The sequence below is a fragment of the Pomacea canaliculata genome, linkage group LG6 (genome assembly GCF_003073045.1).
Source record: "Pomacea canaliculata isolate SZHN2017 linkage group LG6, ASM307304v1, whole genome shotgun sequence".
NCBI classification, from domain to species: domain Eukaryota; kingdom Metazoa; phylum Mollusca; class Gastropoda; order Architaenioglossa; family Ampullariidae; genus Pomacea; species Pomacea canaliculata.
The window spans coordinates 4,215,820-4,242,793 of record NC_037595.1 but is presented as its reverse complement, the minus strand read 5'-3'; the positions used below and the strand labels follow the sequence as shown (position 1 = coordinate 4,242,793).

General features: G+C 41.1%; 1 long non-coding RNA gene across 2 annotated transcripts; it reads right to left on the bottom strand.

The window, feature by feature from the left end:
- Positions 1 to 10,728: 10,728 nt before the first annotated feature.
- LOC112566719 lies at positions 10,729 to 15,345 on the bottom strand. Of its 2 annotated transcripts, none has more exons than XR_003099683.1 (4): positions 13,569 to 15,345; positions 12,657 to 12,805; positions 12,506 to 12,557; positions 10,729 to 10,750 (listed from the first exon to the last, which is right to left on the bottom strand). It is a non-coding gene; the product is annotated as an uncharacterized LOC112566719 (long non-coding RNA). The 2 variants fall into 2 exon arrangements; XR_003099682.1 differs by lacking the exon at positions 10,729 to 10,750 and adding an exon at positions 11,133 to 11,305.
- Between the last annotated feature and the right edge of the window lie 11,629 nt (positions 15,346 to 26,974).

The following is a 26,974-nucleotide window of genomic DNA, read 5'->3' as shown; positions in this document are numbered from 1 at the left end:
AACCTCTGTATACCAAACAACTGTATACCTCGCCCCCACCCCTGCACCAGTTCATATTTTCTGATGGAAAAAAGAGACATAGTTATTATCCTCATCTTCAATTAAGGCCAGGCACCTGAGGTAAAAAATTTTTTTATGTTTTATGGAATAGCAAGATTTTTGGTAGTCACCTTAATATAAAACCATTTGGTCTGCATCTGTACTACACTAGTGCCCCCCCCCCCCCCACCCGTATTCGCAAAAAACACTCTTCTTTCAAAAAGGTCTTTTGATACTTATCTCTTCTTGAACCAGAGCTTGATCGTTCTAGTATTGTGCAAAGCTCTATTTCTCTCTCTCTCCTCTTTTGAGTGAGAGAGAGAGAGACATGAACTGACTTTTGTAATACACCAAAGAATGGCTTTTCAGGTTCTTGCAATTATTATTACTTAGATTTCTAGAAAACTTGGAACATTAACATTAACGGTGCATGCTATCAGCAAGACCTAGGGAACCGGCCAAATAAGGGGAAACAACTTATTACAAAGTTACTTGTGTATTCTCCCTTTTGTCATTGGGTAATAATTAATAACATTCTTTTAATGCACTAATTTGTCTTGAGTTTTCTTCCATTGGGGTTATGCTTGCTTGGGGGCTCGAACTAACTAAAAGTCGATAATTAATAAGAAATTTAGTGTGGTAGCACGCGGTAAATGTCGACGGGATTTGGTGGGGGTATCCTAAACAAGATGTATGGTATGAGACTCTTTTAATCTGTTTGAATCTGTAAACCCATTAACCTTCTTTAATTTACAAATCCCAATTTTCCCATATTTTATTTTCTTCAGAAGCTGTACTAGAAGAACAATGGGTGCATCAAGGCTTCAGATAACATCAATGAAAAAGCAGCAACAGAAAGAGTCAACCTCTGTATACAAACAACTGTATAGCCTCGCCCCACCCACCTGCAACCAGTTCATCACCTATTTTCTGATGGAAAAAACAGAGACATCGTTATTATCCTCATCTTCTCAATTAAGGCCAGGCACCTGAGGTAAAAAAATTTTTTTTTATGTTTTATGGAATAGCACAGATTTTTGTAAGTCACCTTAATTAAAAAACATTTGGTCTGCACATCTGTACTACACTAGTTGCCCCTCCGTATTCGCAAAAAACGCACTCTTCTTTCACAAGGTCTTTTGATACTTATCTCTTTCTTGAACAGAGCCTTGATCTCTAGTATTGTGCAAAGCTCTTATTTCTCTCTCTCTCTTCCTCTTTTGAGTGTGAGAGAGAGAGACATGACTGACTTTTGTATTACACCAAAGAATGGCTTTCAGGTCTTTGCAATTATTATTACTTTAGATTTCTAGAAAACTTGGAACATTAACATTAACGGTGCATGCTATCAGCAAGACCTAGGGAACCGGCCAAGTAAGGGAAACAACTTATTTACAAAGTTACTTGTGTATTCTCCTTTTTGTCATTGGGTAATAATTAATAACATTCTTTTAATGCACTAAGTTGTCTTGAGTTTTCTCCATTGGGGTTATGCTTGCTTGGGGCTCGAACTAACTAAAAGTCGATAATTAATAAGCATTTAGTGTGGTAGCACGCGGTAATGTCGACGAGATTTGGTGTGGGTACCTAAACAAGATGTATGGTATGAGACTTTTTTAATTGTTTGAATCTGTAAACCTATTAACCTTCTTTAATTTACAAATCCCAAATTTTCCCATATTTTATTTTCTTCAGAAGCCCCTGTACAAAGAACATGGGTGCATCAAGGCTTCCAGATAACATCATCGAAAAAGCAGCAACAGAAAGAGTCAACCCTCTGTATAGCCAAACAACTGTATACCTCACACGCCACCCCTGCAAACCAGTTCATCAACCTATTTTCTGATGGAAAAAAGAGACTTACAACAAACTGAAATTAAAAACTGTGACTTCATTATATCCCATATCTCAATTAAGGCCAGGCACGCTGAGGTAAAAAAAATTTTTTTTTTATGTTTTTGGAATAGCACAGATTTTTGTAGTCACCTTAATTAAAAAACCATTTTGGTCTGCACATCTGTACTACACTAGTTGCCTCCATATTCGCAAAAAAACGCACTCTTCTTTCAAAGGTCTTTTGATACTTATCTCTTTCTTGAACAGAGCCTTGATCTTCTAGTATTGTGCATCAGCTCTATTTCTCTCTCTCTCCTCTTTTGAGTGTGAGAGAGAGACATGTTTAAAACTGACTTTTGTATTACTGGAAAACCAAAGAAGGCTTTCCAGGTCTTGCATTATTATTACTTAGATTCTAGAAAACGTGGAACATTAACATTAACGTGCATGTTATCAGCAGACCCTAGGGAACGGCCAAGTAAGGGGAAACACTATTACAAAGTTACTTGTGTATTCTCCTTTTGTCATTGGGTAATAATTAATAACATTCTTTTAATGCACTAAGTTGTCTTGAGTTTTCTTCCATTGGGGTTTATGCTGCTTGGGGCTCGAACTAACTAAAAGTCGATAATTAATAAGCAATTTAGTGTGGTAGCACGCGGTAAATGTCGACGGGATTTGGTGGGGTACCTAAAACATAATATGGTTATGAGACTTTTTTAATCTGTTTGAATCTGTTAACCTATTAACTTCTTTAATTTACAAATCCCAATTTTCCCATATTTTATTTTCTTCAGAAGCTGTACAGAAGAACAATGGGTGCATCAAGGCTTCAGATAACATCGAAAAAAGCAGCAACAGAAGAGTCCAACCTCTGTATACCAAACAACTGTATACCTCGCCGCCACCCCTGCAACCAGTTCATCACCTATTTTCTGATGGAAAAAGAGACTTAACAACAAACTGAAATTAAAAACTGTGACTTCATTATTATCCATATCTTCAATTAAGGCCAAGGCACCTGAGGTAAAAAATTTTTTTTTATGTTTTATGGAATAGCACAGATTTTGTAGTCACCTTAATTAAAAAACCATTTGGTCTGCCATCTGTTACTACACAGTAGTTACCCCCCCCCCGTATTCGCAAAAAAACACACTCTTCTTTCAAAAAGGTCTTTGATACTTATCTCTTTTCTTCTCAAGCTTGACCTAGCCTTTGTTTGAAAGGCGATGGAGAGCTCTATCCTCGGAACAGCTCACCCTAAAGCGATCACATCGGGTCAACAATATTCACGGTCCACCGCAGACATGCGCATTCTTTCCACAAAAGATATAAGTGGGCGTCCCTCCTTGAAGGCACCAATAATTATTGGTACAAACATTGGTTATCTGGACAAAACATTGACGCAAGGAAACAATTTGAATGGGACGTCCTAGAACGGCCCAAGTAAGGGGAACAACTTGTTACAAAATTACTGTTCTCCCTTTTGTCATTGTCCAATAATTATTGGGTACAAGCAATAACAAAACAATGTATCAATAATCAGTGTACCACTCCTATAACAAATATTATTTCCAGTATAGTACATCAATAATCCAACGCACTAATAGAGACAACAATAAAGCTGTTCACACAAATTAAAGTAATGTCAAAAATCCAATTCAACAATAAAGACAACGATAAAGCTGGTTCACCAAATAATGCTATCTGTAAGGTATTCAGCAGTCTCCGGTGCTGTAAGTCTTGACGAAATTCCAACGTTATATCCACAATATTATAATACTAACATGACGAAACCCATACGGTTATCTATATCATGTCACTGCAATCCCCCCCAATCCTCTGTTTATAGGAAATACCAACTTTCCTGCCTTTAATTCGATTTATCATAATAGAGTGTTTTACAATACCGAAAGGTCGCTGGCAGAAAGTCTCAGTCCTGCTCATGCGTTTGTCTTCCAAGTAGTTGGTCCGATGAGAGTATGGTGAGCTTAGAAGGTGAGAGAAAGCCTCCCTCCACCGGCGGTTTAAACTCGGGCTGCTCTGATACTCCCTTCCGGATGACGGACGTTGCTGGTGCGCCAAGCCTAAAGAAAGTAGAGCGTAGCCCCCTTGCTCAACACAAAGTTTTCTGGTCCTGGTCCGTTCGGTTGCTCGCCTACGGCCGGTGCACGGCGTGTCGCTCAAACCCACAGAGCTCTCACGGCGAGGACGTGGAACTTCCAAAAACACGAGCAGTGATGTACATCCACAGCATTACGTCCACAGAGATCGCAGCAGCAGCGAGTCGGTGAAGAAAACCACAAATCCACCAAGTTATGATCAGCCGCCCACTGGCCGCTTACGGTCGGGCTTGAAATACCCACCGTGGCCCACACTTCCCACAAAAACAGGTCAACCACGGTTGTCAACCTTCCCCCCCTTCCCCCCCTTCCCCCCCTCTATTGCGCACTTGTCCGTTACAAATCATGAATAAAGATAAATGGGTGTCGTGGTTTTAGATTTCATCTCAGGCACGCTGTTTTCATTTTCTGCATGTTTCAAACTATTTACAAACTTGGTCCTCTATGACGTTTAGAGCCTTAGTTACTGGCTTTATGATGGTTGACCTTTTCTGCTGGCTCTACTGGGAACCAGCTGTAACTGTGTCCTGGGCAGTGCTTGGCTCTCTCGGATGAGAAGCATCGAATTTCTTTAGAAACTCATAACATACATTATGTAGCTCCATGTGGAGATCCAATACAATCTCAGGTAAAACGTCAGTGATAGATCTAAGAAGTCTGAAGAAATGCCTATTTTCTGTCTTTTTCTTTATCCATCTCCTCCACATCCCCTCCATGATGAAACAACCAGATGAAGTTTATTATATAGAAGCAAAGGATACACATGGTTTTAATAATATATGTATTTATTTACTGCAAAGAATTTGTCACAAATGTTTACAAATAAATCATTAAAATTTATCACATACATATACAATCAACAAAAAAAAAACAAAAAAAAAAATCGTTACACTGTCAATTCGTAAAAACGGACAAAAGTCGTCCCTTCATTGTCCCCTTTCGCTGACCACTGCCCACCTCTAATTATCTAACTTGCCTCGGGCCTGTTGTTCTGGCCTTAACGTCACAATTGTGAAGCTGTCCTGCCAGTCTCCACCCCCAAGTCCCTGGCGCGCTTCTAGAGTTGGAGAAATTTCTTGAGAGGACGCTAACATGTTTAATTTGCTACTGTCATCTTGCACCAGTTGTATGTGATCATACCACGAACTCTACATACTGTCAGATTTTAGCGGTAAATCTTGGACAAGAATTACGAATGCTGAAAACATAGAAACAAACAAAAGAGTAAGATCTCTCAAGAAAAGCACTTGCTAAGCAAAAGATGATGAAACATTTAGGATATGTCAGGATATGTGTAGATGAATCAGATGAAATAAGACGCCACTTAAAGAGGCTTGTTGTATAAAAATTTTCTTTCTTTGTTTGATTTTTTCTTTCCTTTATTTTGTGGTTCATTTTTTTGTTCACTTGTATTCGTTTGTCCATTTTTCTTTCCCGTTTCAAGGGGGAGCATAACAAGACCTTATAAACATAAATTGTAGGCAATTGGATCATCATTAAGTCTAGAGTCATGCGCACTTTTGTCATGCATGGTAAGAAGGGGCACCATTTTTCTTTCGGCATGCGGGTTTTCCCCTCTCATGTGTTCATCCACTTGTGAGCGATTAAAAGCTTTCAAGCACGATCGTGCAAGCTAATTAGCGAACTCTCCTGTTCTACCCGGCCCATTTATTGACAACTCACACTTATAGTCTTTAGGTCAAGAAACAATACAAATAAAACAGAAAAAATGCAAAATAAGTCAGGGAAGACGTTTACACAAAAGATGGTGATTGATGCACATGTTTAAGTACTCACGTGGTTCTGGTTCCGCGTGCCTTCGCCAGATAAGCTAGGCCAATGGACTTATTAAGCCTGATTGAACCAGAGCTGTTGCTCCGGTCCGAATCCAACCGAACCTGAAATGATGCCAGTAGTGTAACTCCATAACCTCATTTTTCTGTTGTCTCCTCATAAGACGTCTGACCTGCTTCTCTGACTTTCTGCGAGGCCAGCAGGTGCGAATGCTGTCCTCCTGGCCACAGGTGGTAAAAGCAAGAACTGTCTTCGTTGCGTTTTAACCGTGGGAACCGCGGATGTGAACCGGCGAGACAGCAAATCATATTATTGAGTGAACAAGTCTACGGTTCCTAGTTTTCGTTGGCCAAGGAGCCGCTGTGCCAGCGCCGTCACTATAGCCCCAGCCATGCTATAGGCTATCGCGGTGCCTGGCATCCTGAAATGATGCCAGACCAGAATGAGTGAGTCAGTGAGTGATTCAGTCATTCAGTCATTCTCTCTTTTTTTATTTTTAAGCAGAGTAACACTAGAGAGATGACTATTTTAATCAGTTTGATCACCTCGCTGAAACTCCATAACTTCATTTTTCTGTTGTCTCCTCATATTACTTTAGCTTTTCTAGTTTAAACAAATAAAAACACAAACTAACAAAATTATTACTTATGCTTAGAATATCATTTTAGGGATCATTTTAATGGTTGTGACAAGTCCTTTTGAAACGGAATAAATCGTATCTCCGCACTGAAGTGAAGCAATCAGCTCCGCTCCACAAGCCCCTTTGTTTCCGACAAGAGTAGCACCTGTGACATATTTTGTATCCAGGTTTCTCTTCCCACCTATGTTCCGAATTCTAGTTAAAAACGGCCTTAAAAACGATTATTATTAATTCAAGCTCTAAAGACTGAGCTTTTTTAAATCTATCGTCGTAAGAGATATTAGCATATGAAAATGTAGTAGGAGTTCGCTCTCACTTTCGACTTACGCCGCAGTGAAAATGTACTTTTATTCACAATATTTAGACTTGGCAATGTGCAATTTGTCCAATCTTCCCTCTTTTTCCGGCTACGCGGCTCGCAGGGCAATGTACAGTAATCTTATACTTCATTTTTACATCATTGATACACGCATTCTGAAAACTTTCGTTATTTCGTCATTCACGCTCTCTCATCCATCCTTGCATGCCCGCTCATTTCTTTTACGATATAAAATGCTAGAGTGCAGTTTATTCGTAATTGATTGCATTGACATATATCATATCAAGCGGCAGATGTATTTGACAATATTCTCGAACATTTCTTCCATACAACTAGTGCATATCTCTCTGACCTCAGACATACAGGTTTTCGAGAAACCTTAGCCAGATTTAGACGAATCTTGTGTCCTAAAATTAGGTACTTTAAACAGCAGTTCTCTATGCAATTTGTTATATTACTGTGATGAGATCTACTGGGAACGAGCTGTACCTGTTTTCTGGGGAGGGGCCGTTGGCTCTCTCGGATGAGAAGCATTGAATTTCTTTAAAAACTCGTAGCATACATTATGTAGCTTCATGTGGATATCCAATAAAATCTCCTCAGGTAAAACTTCAGTGATAGATCTAAGAAGTCTGAAGAAATGTATGTTTTCTTTCTTTTTCTTTATCCAATTCCTCCCCCCTCCCTTGGTGAGGGAAAGACTACTCCCCCCTGCCTGTGTACATTTCCTCCGACCTCATCGCCCTCAGGTTGAATGGTCATTCCTGTCGGCGCCGCCATTGCACCCGGCGGTTGAAAAACCATCGCTGGAAGGAACAACCACAATATTAATATGTGTCTCTGAAGTCAGGGTTGTTTAGTTAACAACTAGTGGACTAGGCATTGGACCTGTTTACTGTGCCTACCTCGATCCTTTTTTTGGATAGTTGTGTCCGTCGCCGAAGTCTTTCCATGGCTTTTCGCCCAGGAAACCGCGTTCTCTGGAATTGCTCCTTGAGTAACACTTTTTGCCAGTTTAATATTTTTTTCTTCTTCTTACTCTTCTTATTGCTTGTGGTCCTGCAGGCGCAGACAAGGCTACATGATGTCTATGTTGATGAATAAGATGTTATAAGATGCCACTTAAAGAGGCTTGTTTATAAAATATTTTTCTTTGTTTGCATTGGACCGGAATTACATTTCCTACGACCTCATCGCCCTCAGGTTGAAAGGTCATGTGGCTCGTTGGTATCGGTCTGCAAATAATTAAAAAAAGACTTAATTAATGTGTCTAGGCATGCATATGTGTGTGGGGGTACATTAAATTAACTTAACCTGATCCTAAAGAAAAAATTTGCACTTGGCTTGTACTTCAAACTTTTAAAAAAAAGAAGACATTATACATGTGCATATTCAACCTACTATTATAAGAACACCCATATAACACACCAATGATTTATGGAAGACAAGCAGAGTAGAAAAGAAGACTACCAAAATAAAAACTGTCACAAAGAAAGCAGAAAACAGAGATCCCTATCTCCACAGGCAGACAGTTGATGAGAGATTTCTTCAACTTAAAAAAGTGTTTGATTTCATCCTTCTTTTGATTCTTTTTCCCCCCTTGGGGAGGGGAGGATCACTACCCCCGGGAGATGGCTCATCTATGTTTATCTGCAAATAATTTAAAAAAGACTTAATTAATGTGTCTAGGAGGCGGGCGTGAATTCTCAAATACAAAATAAATCATCTGTCATTAACTTGCTCAAAAGAGTCAATTTTTACTACAAAAATGAAAAAGATAAGAGATCTGAAAAATTAAAACATTAATCAAAAATCCTGTTATAAACAACCCAACAAAAATCTTTTGGTGTTGGAGGTCCAAAAGGAAAAAGATATATTCTGGATGTGCCTCCCAAACCATAGCTAGATGATGTTCCAGATGGACATCCAGTAACCTGTAATGCAAATGGTTCCTGAAATTCCAGAAATCAAAGGGAGTCAAAGAGAGTGAACTTCAGTAATGACCAAGCCTACCTCTATGTACTTTACTGTCTACTGATTAATTGCTGATGAAACGTGATGGTTATGGTTACTGGCATGTGACAACACGGTTATGGTTACCGGCATGTGATCAGTCAAGATTACGATTACTCATGCGATCAGTACGCTCACTTGTGATTGGTTCGGTTATCTCGGCTACTCTGTTATGAGATTAGAAATCACTATGATGTCAGAAAGATAGGACTGAATTATGTTGAGAGCGACAAGGATACGTTTAACTGTAAAACATTACAAGTGTGTTTCATGGTACCAATGGGATGTAGACCACAAGGCAGACCCTCTAGTGAGTCTCGTCCCTCACACTTCCTCCTAACTGCTGCAATAACAGGTGTGTGTGTGTGTGTGTGTTGCTGCAATAACAGGTGTGTATGTATGTGTGTGTGTGTGAGAGAGAGAGAGAGAGAGAATGTTTAACACGTGTTCAGTGGCGTAGGAAGATGTTCGGCTTTGGAGAGGGGAGGGGACAACTCTATACTGACAGTGAACGATGTTCACATTCTTGCCTTAATATCTTTTTTTGAGGGACCGGTTGCGTCCCTTGACTCTACCCCACCCACCCTGGAGGTATGTAAGATGCAATGCTCAGCACTTCTTTATACCTGAGTCGACGCTCCAGTGAGCACGGGAGCACCTTAGGGTTCAGTGATATACAACCTCTGGTCGTCGTACAGAATCAGGTGAGTCTGTGACCAGACGCTGGAGGTCAGTTCAACAGGCCGCAGGTGATTTGCGAGGGAATAATCTTCTGTTAGCCTTTTATTGCTGAATTGTTTGGCTTTGTTGAAGGTCTTGTTACATTATGAAGACTACTATACTTGACTAGTATGACAAACCAGGTTTACGAAGTCTACTTGGTTGTCTAGGCTTTATTGTCAGTAATAAAACATTGACCACCTCGCCATCGGTAATCGATAGAACAAAAGCCAGCGCTCAGCACACCTTTGCTTGACCTTCGCTCATAAATATTTCCAGGTAAGGGGTGCAAGGATCAAGCACCTGTGCAGTTTATTACTTCCGGAAGCCATGAAACACGTAGTGACGTCACGGTGTGCTTGGGTGCAGTGGCACCAGTCCCCACCCCACATTCCATCCCAACATCCCATCCTGTCACGGAAACTTGCAGTGAATGGAAATCAGTGGTCAAGATTGCGTGCAAGACAGAGCTCACAGGATGAGAAAGAAAACAGAGCTTCTATGTTATAGTATCTCGTCTCATCTAAACTAGGATAAGTAAGGCTTGTTGTACACAATAGACTGTAAAGCTTGTTGTAGACAACAGACTGCCAAGAACTTGTAGACAAGCACGTGTATTGCGTCCGCATACGATCCATCACACAAGCAGTCCAGGCATTGTAGCTTTCGTGTCTCCTACAAGGACGCTGTCATCAGTCAACAACAACAACAACAACAACAACAACAACAACAACAACAACAAAATGATTGGGGCTACGAAGGCTCCCACCCCTTCTTTCCATTACAGTGAAAAGACAGACTGGAGTAGTAGAGACACCTCAAATTGCATTTCCTCTTACCTCAAGGCCGAGGTGGGCGACGGCGCTGATGAGGGCGACGGCGACGTTGAGGGCGATGTTGCGCACGACGCTACTGAGCGCGCCTATTGATATACCATCTCTGGAAGGAAGAACAACAATGTTAATACTTGTCTCTGGTCAGGCTCCCTGTGGGACCCTGGGGTATGCTTGCCTAGCAAGCATTGTAAGAATAGGGTCCCTGCCATCCAGCCAGTAAGAGGCGACTAAGTAGCAGGACTAGGGTACTCAGCCATGTTGAAGCTTCGTACTAGCATGTCTGTTTGCCATGGCTGCAATCGTCTGCGCCTTCTGCCACTTAAAGAGGCTTGTTTATAAAATTTTTCTTTGTTTGCATTGGACCGGAATTACATTTCCTACGACCTCATCGCCCTCAGGTTGAATGGTCATGTGGCTCGTTGGTATCGGTCTGCAAATAATTAAAAAAAGACTTAATTAATGTGTCTAGGCATGCATATGTGTGTGGGGGTACATTAAATTAACTTAACCTGATCCTAAAGAAAAAATTTTGCACTTGGCTTGTACTTCAAACTTTTTTAAAAAAAAGACACTATACATGTGCATATTTCAACCGACTATTATAAGAACACCCATATAACACACCAATGCTTTATGGAAGACAAGCAGAGTAGAAAAGAAGACTACCAAAATAAAACTGTCACAAAGAAAGCAGAAAACAGAGATCCCTATCTCCACAGGCAGACAGTTTGATGAGAGATTTCTTCAACTTAAAAAAGTGTTTGATTTCATCCTTCTTTTGATTCTTTTTTTTCCCCCCTTGGGGAGGGAGGATCACTACCCCCGGGAGATGGCTCATCTATGTTTATCTGCAAATAATTTAAAAAAGACTTAATTAATGTGTCTAGGAGGTGGGCGTGAATTCTCCTGCTCTGGTGACTGGAGCTCCAGCCATGTCAATGCCCATTTGGCTGCGTAACGAAACACTCTCCATATGAACTGCATCCTGAAAAGATACCAGTAGTGATGATGATGATAATGAATATTTATATATTTTTATAACGAAGGATAGGTGGGATTGGCAGGATAGAAACCAAAGAATATTAGCTGCATAATTATAACATTCATATAAAATGGCGATTCTTTTCGTCTTTTTGAATACAAATATACGTACGTTCAATATATATATATTGAATAAGAAAGCGATCCTGTTTCGCGGGCCCAACTTCTAATTCTTATTTTGAGTTTTTTCTGGCGGCATAGGTAGCTCTTCTCTTCCGCCGCCACTTGGCCCTTCGATTGCAGAACCACGTCGACATTTGTCGTTGTCGATATATGATTAACACATATGTTCCCAATTCCACAATCCTAAGGAATCACCACCCTTCCATTTCAGATATATTTACATACAAATATCATCATGCACAGAAGGAGGTCAACAAAACTGAAAGCATACGAAACTATTTAAACTCTAGGAAAAAAAAATGTGTACCAAGCTACCTTCTAAATGGCATACAAAAGTAATGTCATACAGAGTTAAGCTTTCCTATTGTAGAATCAAACCTCAATGTTTTTAAGCTGTTGTGCATTTTAAATATTGTTAATTTTCTTTTATACCTTACAACAGTGATGCCCAACCTTTTTCGGCCTGCGGGCCATATCCATTTCGGACAGCCGTGTCGCGGGCCATATCCATTTCGGACAGCCGTGTCGCGGGCCACTTCACCGCAAAAATAAAAAAAAAAAAAAAAAAAAAAAAAAATAGAGCAGATACCATTTTTTATTAGAACCAAGTTGTACTTACCATTAATTATGTAGTAATTAGTGGGATATTTGAAGTTGTTTTCCCGAAACCAACTTCTGAATGTCCGGCTGCATGAAGAGACACCAAGTCGGAGCACAGAATTGAAATGTTCGTCCATCGAAAAAAAGATTGAGAGACGCCCTTACGTAGGGATAAATACTTCTTCGCTTTTTTCGTTTTTTTTCGGTTTTTTATTACTAACATGCCGATTTCCTGCACTGTGGGCAGAAGTTTCGCGGGCCGAATATGGCCCGCGGGCCGTAGGTTGGGCATCCCTGCCTTACAAGATTAATATTTCGTGATCAACTCAGTACTTGTACTTATTTATGCTTATTTCTTGCTTTCCTTAATTTATAACATATCTATAATACCGACAACTCTTGGAATTACATTTCCTCTGACCTTATTGCCTCTGTCGGCGCCGTACCTGTGCCCGCTTGTTCGCAAACCACCTCTGGAAGGTAGAACCACAATGTTAATACGTGTCTCTGAAGTCAGGGCTGGTTAGTTAACAACTAGTGGACTAGGCATTCGATCTGTTTACTGTGCCTACCTCGATCCGTTTTGTGGATAGTCTTGTCCTTCTGGAAAGCTTCTTTAATGTTGAAATCGATGGAAATTTGGTTGCATTGAAACTCTTTTCCAAAAGCTTCTTTTGCCACGGTTTCATTCTTCTTGCTCTCCTTCTTCTGGCTGGTGGTTCTGCGATAGGAAGGTGCAGACAAGGCTTTAGGATGTTGTAACGTTTAGGAAGAGAGTGTTAAATGTGTATGCGAGCGTGTGTGAACATCTACATGTAAACCACGCTTGCCGCACTCTTTCACTTTTCACCTCTCGCGGACACGTACACGCACACAAAAGCGCACACAGTTTTCACAAAGAAAGCAAAAGCAGCATTAAATGCTTTTCCTGAGCAAACAGTACTCCCAAGCATGCAAAAGTAAACACAGCCGTCAGGTTTTATAGTTTTTTGTCCCCAGGCTGTACACAAAATTAGAAGCAACATGAAGAAAGTACCTTTGCCAATTTGGTTTATTTTCTCCATGAATGGAGTGAATGGAAATCAGTGGTCAGATGCGTGCAAGACAGAGCTCACAGGATGAGAAAGAAAACAGAGCTTCTATGTTATAGTATCTCGTCTCATCTAAACTAGGATAAGTAAGGCTTGTTGTACACAATAGACTGTAAAGCTTGTTGTAGACAACAGACTGCAAGACTTGTAGACAAGCACGTGTATTGCCGTCCGCATACGATCCATCACACAAGCAGTCCAGGCATTGTAGCTTTCGTGTCTCCTACAAGGACGCTGTCATCAGTCAACAACAACAACAACAACAACAACAACAACAACAACAACAACAACAACAAAATGATTGGGGCTACGAAGGCTCCCACCCCTTCTTTCCATTACAGTGAAAAGACAGACTGGAGTAGTAGAGACACCTCAAATTGCATTTCCTCTTACCTCAAGGCCGAGGTGGGCGACGGCGCTGATGAGGGCGACGGCGACGTTGAGGGCGATGTTGCGCACGACGCTGCTGAGCGCGCCTATTGATATACCATCTCTGGAAGGAAGAACAACAATGTTAATACGTGTCTCTGGTCAGGCTCCCTGTGGGACCCTGGGGTATGCTTGCCTAGCAAGCATTGTAAGAATAGGGTCCCTGCCATCCAGCCAGTAAGAGGCGACTAAGGTGGACACCTCACCTAGAGGTAAAATAGGTTGTGGTAGGGCTAACAACCCCACCATGTAAAAAAAATCATATTACAGAAACTCTGAAGTCAGGACTGTTTAATAGTGGACTAGGTATTATAACTGTTTACTGTGCTTACGTAAATCTTCTGCACTTTGACGTGCGTTCTGCGACTTAATGTCACCACTGTGACATGCGATGGGTATTGCGACTTCTTGTAGCTAACATCCAGCAGTTGTATCTGCCATGGCCGCAGTCGACGGCGCCTTCTGGCTTCATGTGGCTCGTTGGTATCGGTCTGCAAATAATTAAAAAAAGACTTAATTAATGTGTCTAGGCATGCATATGTGTGTGGGGGTACATTAAATTAACTTAACCTGATCCTAAAGAAAAAATTGTGCACTTGGCTTGTACTTCAAACTTTTAAAAAAAAGAAGACATTATACATGTGCATATTTCAACCTACTATTATAAGAACACCCATATAACACACGAATGATTTATGGAAGACAAGCAGAGTAGAAAAGAAGACTACCAAAATAAAACTGTCACAAAGAAAGCAGAAAACAGAGATCCCTATCTCCACAGGCAGACAGTTGATGAGAGATTTCTTCAACTTAAAAAAGTGTTTGATTTCATCCTTCTTTTGATTCTTTTTCCCCCCTTGGGGAGGGGAGGATCACTACCCCCGGGAGATGGCTCATCTATGTTTATCTGCAAATAATTTAAAAAAGACTTAATTAATGTGTCTAGGAGGTGGGCGTGAATTCTCCTGCTCTGGTGACTGGAGCTCCAGCCATGTCAATGCCCATTTGGCTGCGTAACGAAACACTCTCCATATGAACTGCATCCTGAAAAGATACCAGTAGTGATGATGATGATAATGAATATTTATATATTTTTATAACGAAGGATAGGTGGGATTTGGCAGGATAGAAACCAAAGAATATTAGCTGCATAATTATAACATTCATATAAAATGGCGATTCTTTTCGTCTTTTGAATACAAATATACGTACGTTCAATATATATATATATTGAATAAGAAAGCGATCCTGTTTCGCGGGCCAACTTCTAATTCTTATTTTGAGTTTTTTCTGGCGGCATAGGTAGCTCTTCTCTTCCGCCGCCACTTGGCCCTTCGATTGCAGAACCACGTCGACATTGTCGTTGTCGATATATGATTAACACATATGTTCCCAATTCCACAATCCTAAGGAATCACCACCCTTCCATTTCAGATATATTTACATACAAATATCATCATGCACAGAAGGAGGTCAACAAAACTGAAAGCATACGAAAACTATTTAAACTCTAGGAAAAAAAAATGTGTACCAAGCTACCTTCTAAATGGCATACAAAAGTAATGTCATACAGAGTTAAGCTTTCCTATTGTAGAATCAAACCTCAATGTTTTTAAGCTGTTGTGCATTTTTAAATATTGTTACATTTTCTTTTTATACCTTACAACAGTGATGCCCAACCTTTTTCGGCCTGCGGGCCATATCCATTTCGGACAGCCGTGTCGCGGGCCATATCCATTTCGGACAGCCGTGTCGCGGGCCACTTCACCGCAAAAATACCAAAAAAAAAAAAAAAAAAAAAATAGAGCAGATACCATTTTTTATTAGAACCAAGTTGTACTTACCATTAATTATGTAGTAATTAGTGGGATATTTGAAGTTGTTTTCCCGAAACCAACTTCTGAATGTCCGGCTGCATGAAGAGACACCAAGTCGGAGCACAGAATTGAAATGTTCGTCCATCGAAAAAAAGATTGAGAGACGCCCTTACGTAGGGATAAATACTTCTTCGCTTTTTTCGTTTTTTTTTTCGGTTTTTTATTACTAACATGCCGATTTCCTGCACTGTGGGCAGAAGTTTCGCGGGCCGAATATGGCCCGCGGGCCGTAGGTTGGGCATCCCTGCCTTACAAGATTAATATTTCGTGATCAACTCAGTACTTGTACTTATTTATGCTTATTTCTTGCTTTCCTTAATTTAATAACATATCTATAATACCGACAACTCTTGGAATTACATTTCCTCTGACCTTATTGCCTCTGTCGGCGCCGTACCTGTGCCCGCTTGTTCGCAAACCACCTCTGGAAGGTAGAACCACAATGTTAATACGTGTCTCTGAAGTCAGGGCTGGTTAGTTAACAACTAGTGGACTAGGCATTCGATCTGTTTACTGTGCCTACCTCGATCCGTTTTGTGGATAGTCTTGTCCTTCTGGAAAGCTTCTTTAATGTTGAAATCGATGGAAATTTGGTTGCATTGAAACTCTTTTCCAAAAGCTTCTTTTGCCACGGTTTCATTCTTCTTGCTCTCCTTCTTCTGGCTGGTGGTTCTGCGATAGGAAGGTGCAGACAAGGCTTTAGGATGTTTGTAACGTTTTAGGAAGAGAGTGTTAAATGTGTATGCGAGCGTGTGTGAACATCTACATGTAAACCACGCTTGCCGCACTCTTTCACTTTTCACCTCTCGCGGACACGTACACGCACACAAAAGCGCACACAGTTTTCACAAAGAAAGCAAAAGCAACATTAAATGCTTTTCCTGAGCAAACAGTACTCCCAAGCATGCAAAAGTAAACACAGCCGTCAGGTTTTATAGTTTTTTGTCCCCAGGCTGTACATAAAATTAGAAGCAACATGAAGAAAGTACCTTTGCCTCTTTGGCTTATTTTCTCCATGAAATAAAGTAACACAATATTATAAACTTTGGTGTTTATTATAATTATAAAGTTTATAAATAAATTTTATAAAAATGTTTAGATCAAGATTTTAAAGAGCCCGGCCTGTTTTAAGGGGTGTTGCTTGTAGTTGGTTTCTCTACATTTGGAGACCTTGCTTCTTTGCTTTTAAATTAGTTACGACTGCCTTGCTTGCCAGATGGTATATCCTATCTTTAAGTTGAACTTTTGCTATTCTTGGAAGATCAGCTGTAATTTCCTTTATGTGGGAATAAAAGTCGGATCCTTCCTTCAAGGTTTCGCCACCAGTCTCCACTACATTTGGGGGCTGCTCTTGGCCAGTTTTCATTCTCTGCAAATAATAAAAGAAGACTTTATTAGTCATGCATATGTGTGAGGGGGTACATTGGAAACAACCAGATGAAATTTTCTGATGGCTTGTTGATTTGAGCATCAGTCAATTCCATCACTACTAATAGTCAATTCAACCAAATTATCACGTGTGCTATCATTTGGCCACCAAAAAACTTCAATGTACTCCCCTTTCTCCTCTTTTGCTGATTTTGTACACACTAGTACACACTAGTACATCTCCCGTAATACATCCACAGCATTACGTCCACAGAGATCGCAGCAGCAGCGAGTCGGTGAAGAAAAACCACAAATCCACCAAGTTATGATCAGCCGCCCACTGGCTGCTTACGGTCGAGCTTGAATTCCCTCCCCAGTTCACACTAGACCAGGTGTGAGCACTGCCTGACATGCACGTGGAGTTCACTTAATTTCGTGGCCCACACTTCCCACCAAAAACAGGTCAACCACGGTTGTCAACCTTCCCCCCTCTATTGTACACTTGTCCGTTACAATCATGAATAAAGATAAATGGGTGTCGTGGTTTTAGATTTCATCTCGGGCAATATTCCATCCTGAAATGATACAAGTAGTGTTATAATTCTTTAAAGCAGAATGAGTGAGTCAGTGAGCTGGTGTAGGGAAAATTTTACTGTTTTTACACTTTTATTTTGTAGGGTGTGTGTGGGGTGTGTTTGTGTAACATTGTTAGGCAAGGTGCCTGAAAAACTTTTTAAAAACTCTCTTGTTCTCTTTCACTCTCTTTCACAGGTATTCTGTATTCTTTACTATTTCTTTATCACGGGGGGTAATGTACATATTAGTGCACTCCCATCCATCCCTGTGTACAATATCTCCCACACACACGTTTTATCAATTTAATTAATTCACTGTCCTTAGTAGTATCTTTACAAATCGAGCTAACTCTGCTTTTCATAGCTTACAACAGTGATGCCCAACCTGCTTATTGCTGTTGCCTTCTCATCCAGTAACTTCTGGTTCAGAACCAGCGCTGGAAAGGAAGAACCACAATGTTAATACGTGTCTCTGAAGTCAAGACTGTTTAGTTAACAACTAGTGGACTAGACACCGGACCTGTTTACTGTGCCTACCTTTATCCATTTTTGAGGTAGCTTTGTTCGTCTTGAAAGTACTAACAGGACGTCGGAAGTCGCGTAGTGGCACTTCTTAAAACTTTGAATCAGCATGATCTTTTTCCATCTTTTCAGCTTTGTTTTGGTGTGGCGTTGAGGTGCAGGCTGTGGTTGCTGTTGATGTTGCTCTTGTGGTTGTGGCTGTTGCTGTTGTTGCTGCTGTTGCTAATTGTCACGACGACGCCGGTGCCTCTTGTCTTTCGCTCTCTCCAACTCACCAGCGGGTCGGACAATTGCGCGTTCTTTCGTTCGTTCCAATTGAACTTTTGCTATTCTTGGAAGATCAGCTGTAATTTCCTTCTATGTGGGAATAAAAGTCGAATCCTTCCTTCAAGGTTTCGCCACCAGTCTCCCCAGGTGGTAAAAGCAAGAACTGTCTTCGTTGCGTTTTAACCGCGGACGTGAACCGGCGAGCTGCTACTTATGACACAGCAACTCCTATTATTGAGTGAACAAGTCTACGGTTCCTAATTTCCTCTTCTAGAAAACTCCACTCAGAGCAAAGGCAAGATTGATGACAGTGACCTCAAGGCGCAAACTAGAAAGGTCTAGAGTCTTTTAAAGTTTAGCTTCATTAGCAGAGTTGACAGCAACTCGTAAGCGATGGGCATTTAGGTACATCAGTGTGTGTGAGAGAGAGAGAATGCTTAATCTAAAAGTAATGACCCTGATAATTACAATGACCTTTGTTAATGACACGTACAGCTAAACTAACACTGACAATAAAAATACTACCCAGCCTGTTAAAATACTCACCGGGAGGAGGATTTGGCTGTGGCTCCTGGGATGGCTGGGGTGGCTGGAGCTCCAGCCGTGTCAATGCCCATCGGGCTGCATATCGAAACAGTGTCCGAATTGTTCTCCATATAAATTGCATGCTGAAAAGATACCAGTAGTGATGATGATGATAATGAATATTTATAACGCGCAGTTATCCATTTAAAAAAAATGCTCATTGCGCAAAATAGATGCACACATGTAGTCCCCACCCCCAATCCACACACGCACACGCACGCAACTATAATAGAGAAAAAAAATAGTGTAGTCATTCTTCAAACCAGAATGAGTGGGGCTTTACTATCAAATTAAAAATTTTGGTATCCTACTATATAGCTACTGTTAGTCTTGTTCTAATGACTTGTCAACTGAAGGACGTTTTACAGACCAAAACAAATGACAATGTTTTAGACGTATCGAACCAAGCTGTCTTCAGCTACAACACCGCAGCAAAGTAGGGTTAATATATACCACCAAATACATCATTGGGGCATTATTGGTTGAATGTGGGGTTTCTCTGGGCAATGCATGAATGGCCCAAGATTGGGATAAGATGGGCGGTACATTAGTACCAAGATTCCACCAAGACTGGCCCAATCTTGGCCCAAGCATGGCCAAACTATCACCTCCAATGAAGATCCAATGAAAAGACCAAGGAAAAGCCAATATTGGTATCAAGGCAGACCAAGGAGGCACCAAGCTCGGCCCAATCTTAGTGTGTTTGCTGGGTAGTTCTCTTTTCTTTTTGGTGTGTTGGTAGCCTTGGGCAGTTTTATTCCAAAACTTTTACATTTACAACTGCTTTTTGCCGTGATATGGCCACAGTTGCTAACACGGCATAAAACACAAATAAACAAACAAACCACTACTACTAGTAATAATGTATAATCATAAACAATGTCTTACCTTTTTATCAGTTGACCTTTGTGACAACGCACAGAGCCTCGATCGTTTCTAATCTCTTATTCAGATCCGTGATGACACATATACACGCATTCTTAAAAATGTCGTCACTTACATCAGGGTTCAACGAGGTCACATTACTAGGCGCACAGCTACTCGCCATATATATATATTGCATTGTATTCTGAAACGATACCAGTAGTGTAGTCATTCTTCAAAGTAGAGTGAGTCAGTGAGCTGGTGTAGGGAAAATTTTACTGTTTTACACTTTTTGATTACCTGTCCGAAGCTTCAGACTATACGTTGTCAGTATTTTACAGACACGTACATCTAAAATAACACTGGCAACAAAAATACGACCGCAGCGTGTTAAAGTACTCACCGGGTGGAGCTGGTGGAGCTTGTGGCTGGTGTTCCAGCTGGCCCCACACCCATCTTGTCACAAAGCGGAAGAGCCGCACAATCGCTTTCCATATGCATTGCATCCTGAAAAGATACCAGTAGTGTAGTCATTCTTCAAAGCAGAATGAGTGAGTCAGTGAGCTGGTGTAGGGAAAATTTTACTGTTTTACACTTTTTGATTACCTGTCCGAAGCTTCAGACTATACGTTGTCAGTATTTTACAGACACGTACATCTAAAATAACACTGGCAACAAAAATACGACCGCAGCGTGTTAAAGTACTCACCGGGTTGTGGTATTGGATCTGGTGGAGCTTGCGCCTGAGGCTGCTGGGGCTCCTCCTGGCCCCAGACCCAGCCCGCAATGTAGCGATAGAGACGAATAGCCGCCCTCCATATAAATTGCATCCTGAAAAGATACCAGTAGTGTAGTCATTCTTCAAAGCAGAATGAGTCAGTGAGCTGGTGTAGGGAAAATTCTACTGTTTTACACTTTTTGATTACCTGTCCGAAGCTTCAGATAATTCCGTTTTCCTTATTTAGGTCTCTCCCATCGGCGGCAATATTTTCTTTGTTAAAGAGGATAGGGCTTTACTATCAAATTAAAAAATTTTATATCCTACTAGTTCTCTTTTCTCTGACTCGGGCTGGTCCAATGGTTAGCGACTGTCGCCAATACAGTGAGGGTTGGCTGTCCTGGGTTCAGCTCTCGTCTCGGGCACGCTATTCTTTCTCTGCATGTGACATCTGTTTACAGGGCTGGCTGCCTTGCCGTGATATAGTCTTAGTTGCTGGCTCGGCGTAAAACACTAATATACACGGCTACTCCCTCCGCATTTTTACTAAAGTTCACTGGAAATTCTTCTCCAGCAGCACCTACAGCATTCCCAAAGTCTGTCCTGAAAACTTCACCGTCCCAACTGCCAGCGGCCGCAATTACAACGGCTGCGTCCCTAGCATTGTCGGTACCAACGACACCAGCATCCGTTACCCTTCCATCGACGTCTTTATGTACACCAGTGACAGCTCATACACCAGGTCTTTGTGCGACTACGTGAAAGTAGCCCATGGTGTGAGAAATACCGTTGTCTATCGTTTGGCAACGACGTCCTTCGAAGGATTCACTGCCCCCGTGCCCAGACAGACCAAGGAGGTCCTTGCTCACGTATATGATCTTGATACATGTTTCTCGCCTTTCCACAACCACCGGATAGGTCGCGGAATGTCAAGCAGTAAAATATCTCGAGTAAAATGTCGAGAGTTAAAAGACATGTATCCTGCGTACAATGTGGTGTGAACTGAGCCAGCCTCTCTGTAGGAAACTATACAGTCGTAACTTTTTACCTTTGCACAGACGCTGTGGTGCTTTTGGTTTCTTGATATCTGTTGTTGTGTAGAGTATGAATTGCTGACTAGAGTTAGGTCACAACTGTGATGTTTCACTGAGACAAGGGGCTCTGTACCCTGTGACTACTGCAGTCGTCTTCGGAAAGTCACAGGTGCGTTTGCATCTTGCTCCGGACGATGAGTGGGAAAACTCCCTTTGCTTACACAAAAGGATAGACACTTTGTTTTGTGTGACAGGTCAAAGATGGCATATGACACGTCTGATGACAGTCCAATTCTTGACCTCCAGAATCTACAGAACCGTTGCACGCTGATTGGGAGACTTCCTGACTAGTCAAGCTGATGTCAATAATAAGTCATCAGATCCACTTGCTCTTTCATTCGGAATTGGTCCATTCCTTTTTACCATGCACACCAAACTACTGTTTTCACTTATTACCTAACAGTCATGCAGTTTCCAACCCGTCATTTTGTAATGACCTACACTTGTGCCTCCCCCCCCCCCATGCCGAAAATAACATGAGTTTACAACACGAGTAAAGGTGCTGTGTCACGTGAAGTCTTGCATGATTATTATTGAAATCGGTCGTTCCAGCTAGACAACTCCTCTCCTCGTCTGATGATCGTCTTTTTACTTTTCCTGTCAACATATGGCCACAGGATGTTTAGCTATTGTACAGTCAAACAATGCAACTCTTTCCCTTTCCATATCCGCCACCTACCCGCTATTGAATTCTGTACACGTGCACTGAAAACACACCTCTTCCGTAAACATGACTCCTTACACCAGTGGTTCTCAACCTTTTACTTGTGACGCCCTCCTGACGAACAAAGGTACCTTAGCCAGCAATGTAAGCTTACCACCCCTTAGCCAGCAATGTAAGCTAATTTCACTAATACTGGTATAAGAAACTTTAAAAAAATGACCACCTTCGCGCCCAACCGTTTGAGAACCGCGGCCTTACACCCTTTCCCATTGCTAGTCCTTTATCACACCCAGGCCTGTTCTTAGCCCCCGCGGGGCCCGAGGCAAAGCGCATGTGCGGGGCCCTCACGCCACGATCACACGGTTTTCCATATGCCTAGTTACCATATCAATCAAAAGCGCGGGGCCCTAGGCAGATGCCTCGTCCGCCTGCCCCTAAGCACGGCCCTGTATACACCCCTTCTCCCCCACCCCGTTACTGACTCACTCGTTCAAAACACAAGCATAGATAAGGAATTTCGATACGCGCTAATTTTTACAAATTTATTTTTATTTTTGGGGGGGGTTGTGGGGTGTGTGTGTGTAACATTGTTAGGCAAGGTGCCTGAAAAACTTTTTAAAAACTTCACTTCATATACCCGATTCTGTATAGATTACAATAAAAGTGAGTTCTCATGCAAGTTTCAAGTAAGATTGTTCCTTTTCTACACATAAAACTGTCACAAAGAAAGCAGAAAACAGAGATCCCTATCTCCACAGGCAGACAGTTGATGAGAGATTTCTTCAACTTAAAAAAGTGTTTGATTTCATCCTTCTTTTGATTCTTTTTCCCCCCTTGGGGAGGGGAGGATCACTACCCCCGGGAGATGGCTCATCTATGTTTATCTGCAAATAATTTAAAAAAGACTTAATTAATGTATCTAGGAGGCGGGCGTGAATTCTCCTGCTCTGGTGACTGTAATGACTGCTCTTGATAATTGTCCTGCTGTTGTGAACGGAAGTGTTTCTCAACAGTATTTACACACAGGGTGTGTATTTTCGATCAGTTCTAATTGCATGAAGTCCCTTTTGGGAATTATTGTTGTCCTCTGTTGACTGGAAGTGTTTTTGAACACTTCTAATCATACAGCGTGTATTTCAAGCTCCAATTTCATGAGCTCCCTTTGTAGAAGCTTTTTAATTATGCTGGTTATCACCTGAAAAAAGGGGTTTGGGGAGGCTGGTGTTTCCAGCTCCCTCCCTCCTTTTTTTTTTTTTTTTTGGCAGACTTCTGCCAGGCGCCGGGCTTATCTTCGAAATATTAATAAAAAGACTTAAAAAGGTATCCTGACCTCCAGCCTCGGTACCTACAAAGAAAAATTTGGATTTTAATCAATGTTTTGAATGAAAAACGTACAAGTATTGAAAAAGGCATACACACAATTCCATATGTCATATAACAAAACTGTTAGTGTTTTTATAAAAGAGACAGTAATCTAATCCATGTCATAAGAACTTTCTGTTATCTCAAGAGGTCTAGGAGATATAACCAGTCAAACATGGTACCCACCTGTTGACCAAGCAACAGGGGCAGTTGCAGATGAGGCTTGCAATCCACTGTTGTACTCACTTACAATGTGATGGCAAAAATTGTGAATGAGCAATCTCGTGTCTCTCAATGTTTCCTCAGGCAAAACTTCTGTGAGGCTGGCCATCATTGCAAAGAATGCTTCATTGCGAGACCTTTTGTTTCTTAACCTGCTCCTTTTTGCTGAACTATCACTCCCCCCTGGGTTTTCCTGCAAATAATTTAAAAAAGACTGAATGTGTCTAGGTATGCACATGTGTGTGTGGGTACATTGGTACTATTCAGTTGAACTTGGGCCTTGGGGAGCCGTTGGCTCTTCAGGAAGAGAAGCCTTGAATTTCTTTACCGCATTATAGCAAACATGGTGTATCTCCATGTGTAGATCCACAGAGTTTCAGCTGATATAAGATATAAGATATCAAGCTGATTACAGTTGATTGTCGGGGGCACCTATGCTCTTTCCCGAATAGAAAAGTCTCCAGCAGGCACTCCTATTAGGGGTTAGTGGCAAAACATGTTTCTAACTTTTAAAACTGTTATGAAAAGCAACCTTAGAAACGTGCTTCTTTTCAAATGTTTCCTAAACTAATATTTAGATGTCTTGCACAAGCGTTTACGAAACATTGTGAGGAATGAAATTTGGCTTCAACAGTTTAAAACAACTTCGGTTTTTAAAATTTATAAATGTATGTTGTACACTGTGTTTCTATCAAACTGATTACCTAACTAGATTTAAGGCCTAAAAGTGTTAGAATTAGCAATAGATTGTGAAACTGGATTCTGGTCTCTATGGTAGTTTCTCTGCAAGTGGCATATGTTTGATGGGCAAGCTATTTTGTCGTGATACAACATTAGTTTCTCTGCATGTGACACCTGTTTGAAGAGCCAGCTCTTTATGTGTGTACATTCCTTTTGTATTAACGAAGGATAGGTGGGATTTGGCCGGATGGAAACCAAAGAATATTAGCTGCATAATTATAACATTCATATAAAATGGCGACTCTGTTAGTCTTTTGAATACAAATTTACGTACGTTCAAATAATATATATATATATCTACTGAATAAGAAAGCGATCCTGTTTCGCAGGCCTACCTCTAAATCTTACTGTAAGGATTTTTCTGGCGGCGGAGGTAGCTCTTCTCCTCCGCCATCACTTTGCCCGGCGTTTGCAGAACCACCTCGTTCTCGTTGTCGATATATGATTAACACTTATATTCCCAATTCCACAATCCTAAGGAATCAGCACAATAATAATTTTTTCTGTGCTGAGGGGGATCAATTATCAATTTCGACAGATAATAAGAAAATACTTTATGTTTTGAAGTATACCTCCCTCCCACATTCACACATCTAAAAGAAGTTTTTTTATCAAGGACCATGTCTGATGAAACCGTTATTTCGGACAGGTGATGTGAATGTCATGTTGGAGTCATTAGCCTTGACTTACTTGGGCGAACTAATGAGCGATGATCGATTTCTTCTCCTCAAGCATCATGTCTTTGGATTAGGAAGAAAGGATGTTTTATGGTTCTATTTTCTGAATGTCAGAGCGCACGCTCGATAGCCATTTTTCAAATTTGTATACCTGCACATGGTACGCACAGGTGTCCCTATAAATGTAAGGGCATGCTGCTGTCAAGTCCACCTCACACACTCTTGTGACAATTTCTTTGAACAAATTACAAAAATTACCTTGGGTCAGGGGTCACCAGTCACAGGACAAGTGGCTGTTAAAGCTGCCCGCTTAATGGATGGAAACTGTTCAAACAAAAGTAAGACGTGCTTTAGTGTTGTTTTTAACCGGGAAACAATTGGACGAAGGAAACTGGATTCTGGTCTCTGTTGTTTTCTTCTTTTGAATACAAATTTACGTACGTTCAAAAAAAAAATATATATATATAGTTTTATATACTGAATAAGAAAGCGATCCTGTTTCGCGTCTCTACCTGACAAATGTAGACGGAACTTTGCGGCTTTCTTTCTTTTTCGTCGAGCAGGCGGCCTCTGTCGTAGTTTACGACGGCGGTTTGAAAACCAGGTCTGGAAGGAAGAACCACAATGTTAATACGTGTCTCTTTGAGTCGTAGTGCTATAATAATAATAAGATAAAAATAGCCGTCGTCGTCGTTGTCGTTGTCGATATATGATTAACACTTATATTCCCAATTCCACAATCCTAAGGAATCAGCACCCTTCCATTTCAGATATATTTACATACAAATATCATCAGACACAGAAGGAGGTCAGCAACACTGAAGTCAGGGCTGTGATCCTGTTTCGCGGCCATACCTGAGATTGTCATTTTGATTTTTGAAATTCATATAATACAGAGTGATTTTTAGGCCTTGGTGGTCCGCCATATTTTGTACTTAAGTAAAGTGGTCCGCAGTCCGAAATACTTTGAGAATCACTGGACTAGGCGTTTACTATTTACTGTGCTTACCCGGACCCTGGCTGCTGGCAGTCCTGTCTTCCTTTCAATATCAGCGCGAGCAGCCATATCGGGATAGCGATTTTGTGTAAAGGATTCTTCCAAGGTCGTAGCTGGTCGTCCCCCATTTGCCTCTGTGGCCTACGCACCGTCTGCGACCTTCCACGAGGATATGTGTAGATGAATAAGACGTTATAAGACGCCACTTAAAGAGGCTTGTTCATCTAATTTTTCTTTGATTAGTCTCCAGGAAGGGGAGATGAAGCTTTTTCGGCAGCTTGATATTGAAGCACGGTGTGGTGGCATATTTTATGTACTTGCAGATAGAGATATTGAAGAATCTCCACTGGAAGTTTTGATGTCAGGCTTGCCATTAACGAGAAGAATGCTTTGTTTTTCTCCTTTTTTATATTCTTCTTCCCTCTCTTTGATGGGGCAGAATCACTCCTACCTCGCTGTGACTCTTCTGGGTTTGGTGCAAACAATTAGTTACTGGCTTTATGATGGTTGACCTTTTCTGCTGGCTCTACTGGGAACCAGCTGTAACTGTGTCCTGGGGAGGGGTTGGCTCTCTCAGATGAGAAGCATCCAATTTCTTTAGAAACTTATAAGATACATTATGTAGCTCCATGTGGAGATCCAATACAATCTCAGATAAAACGTCAGTGATAGATCTAAGAAGTCTGAAGAAATGCCTGTTTTCTTTTTTTTTTTTTTAAGCCATCTTCTCCCCCAACCCCACCCAGATGATGAAACAACCAGATGAAGTTTATTATATAGAAGCAAAGGATATACATGATTTTAATACATGTATTTATTTACTGCAAAGAATTTGTC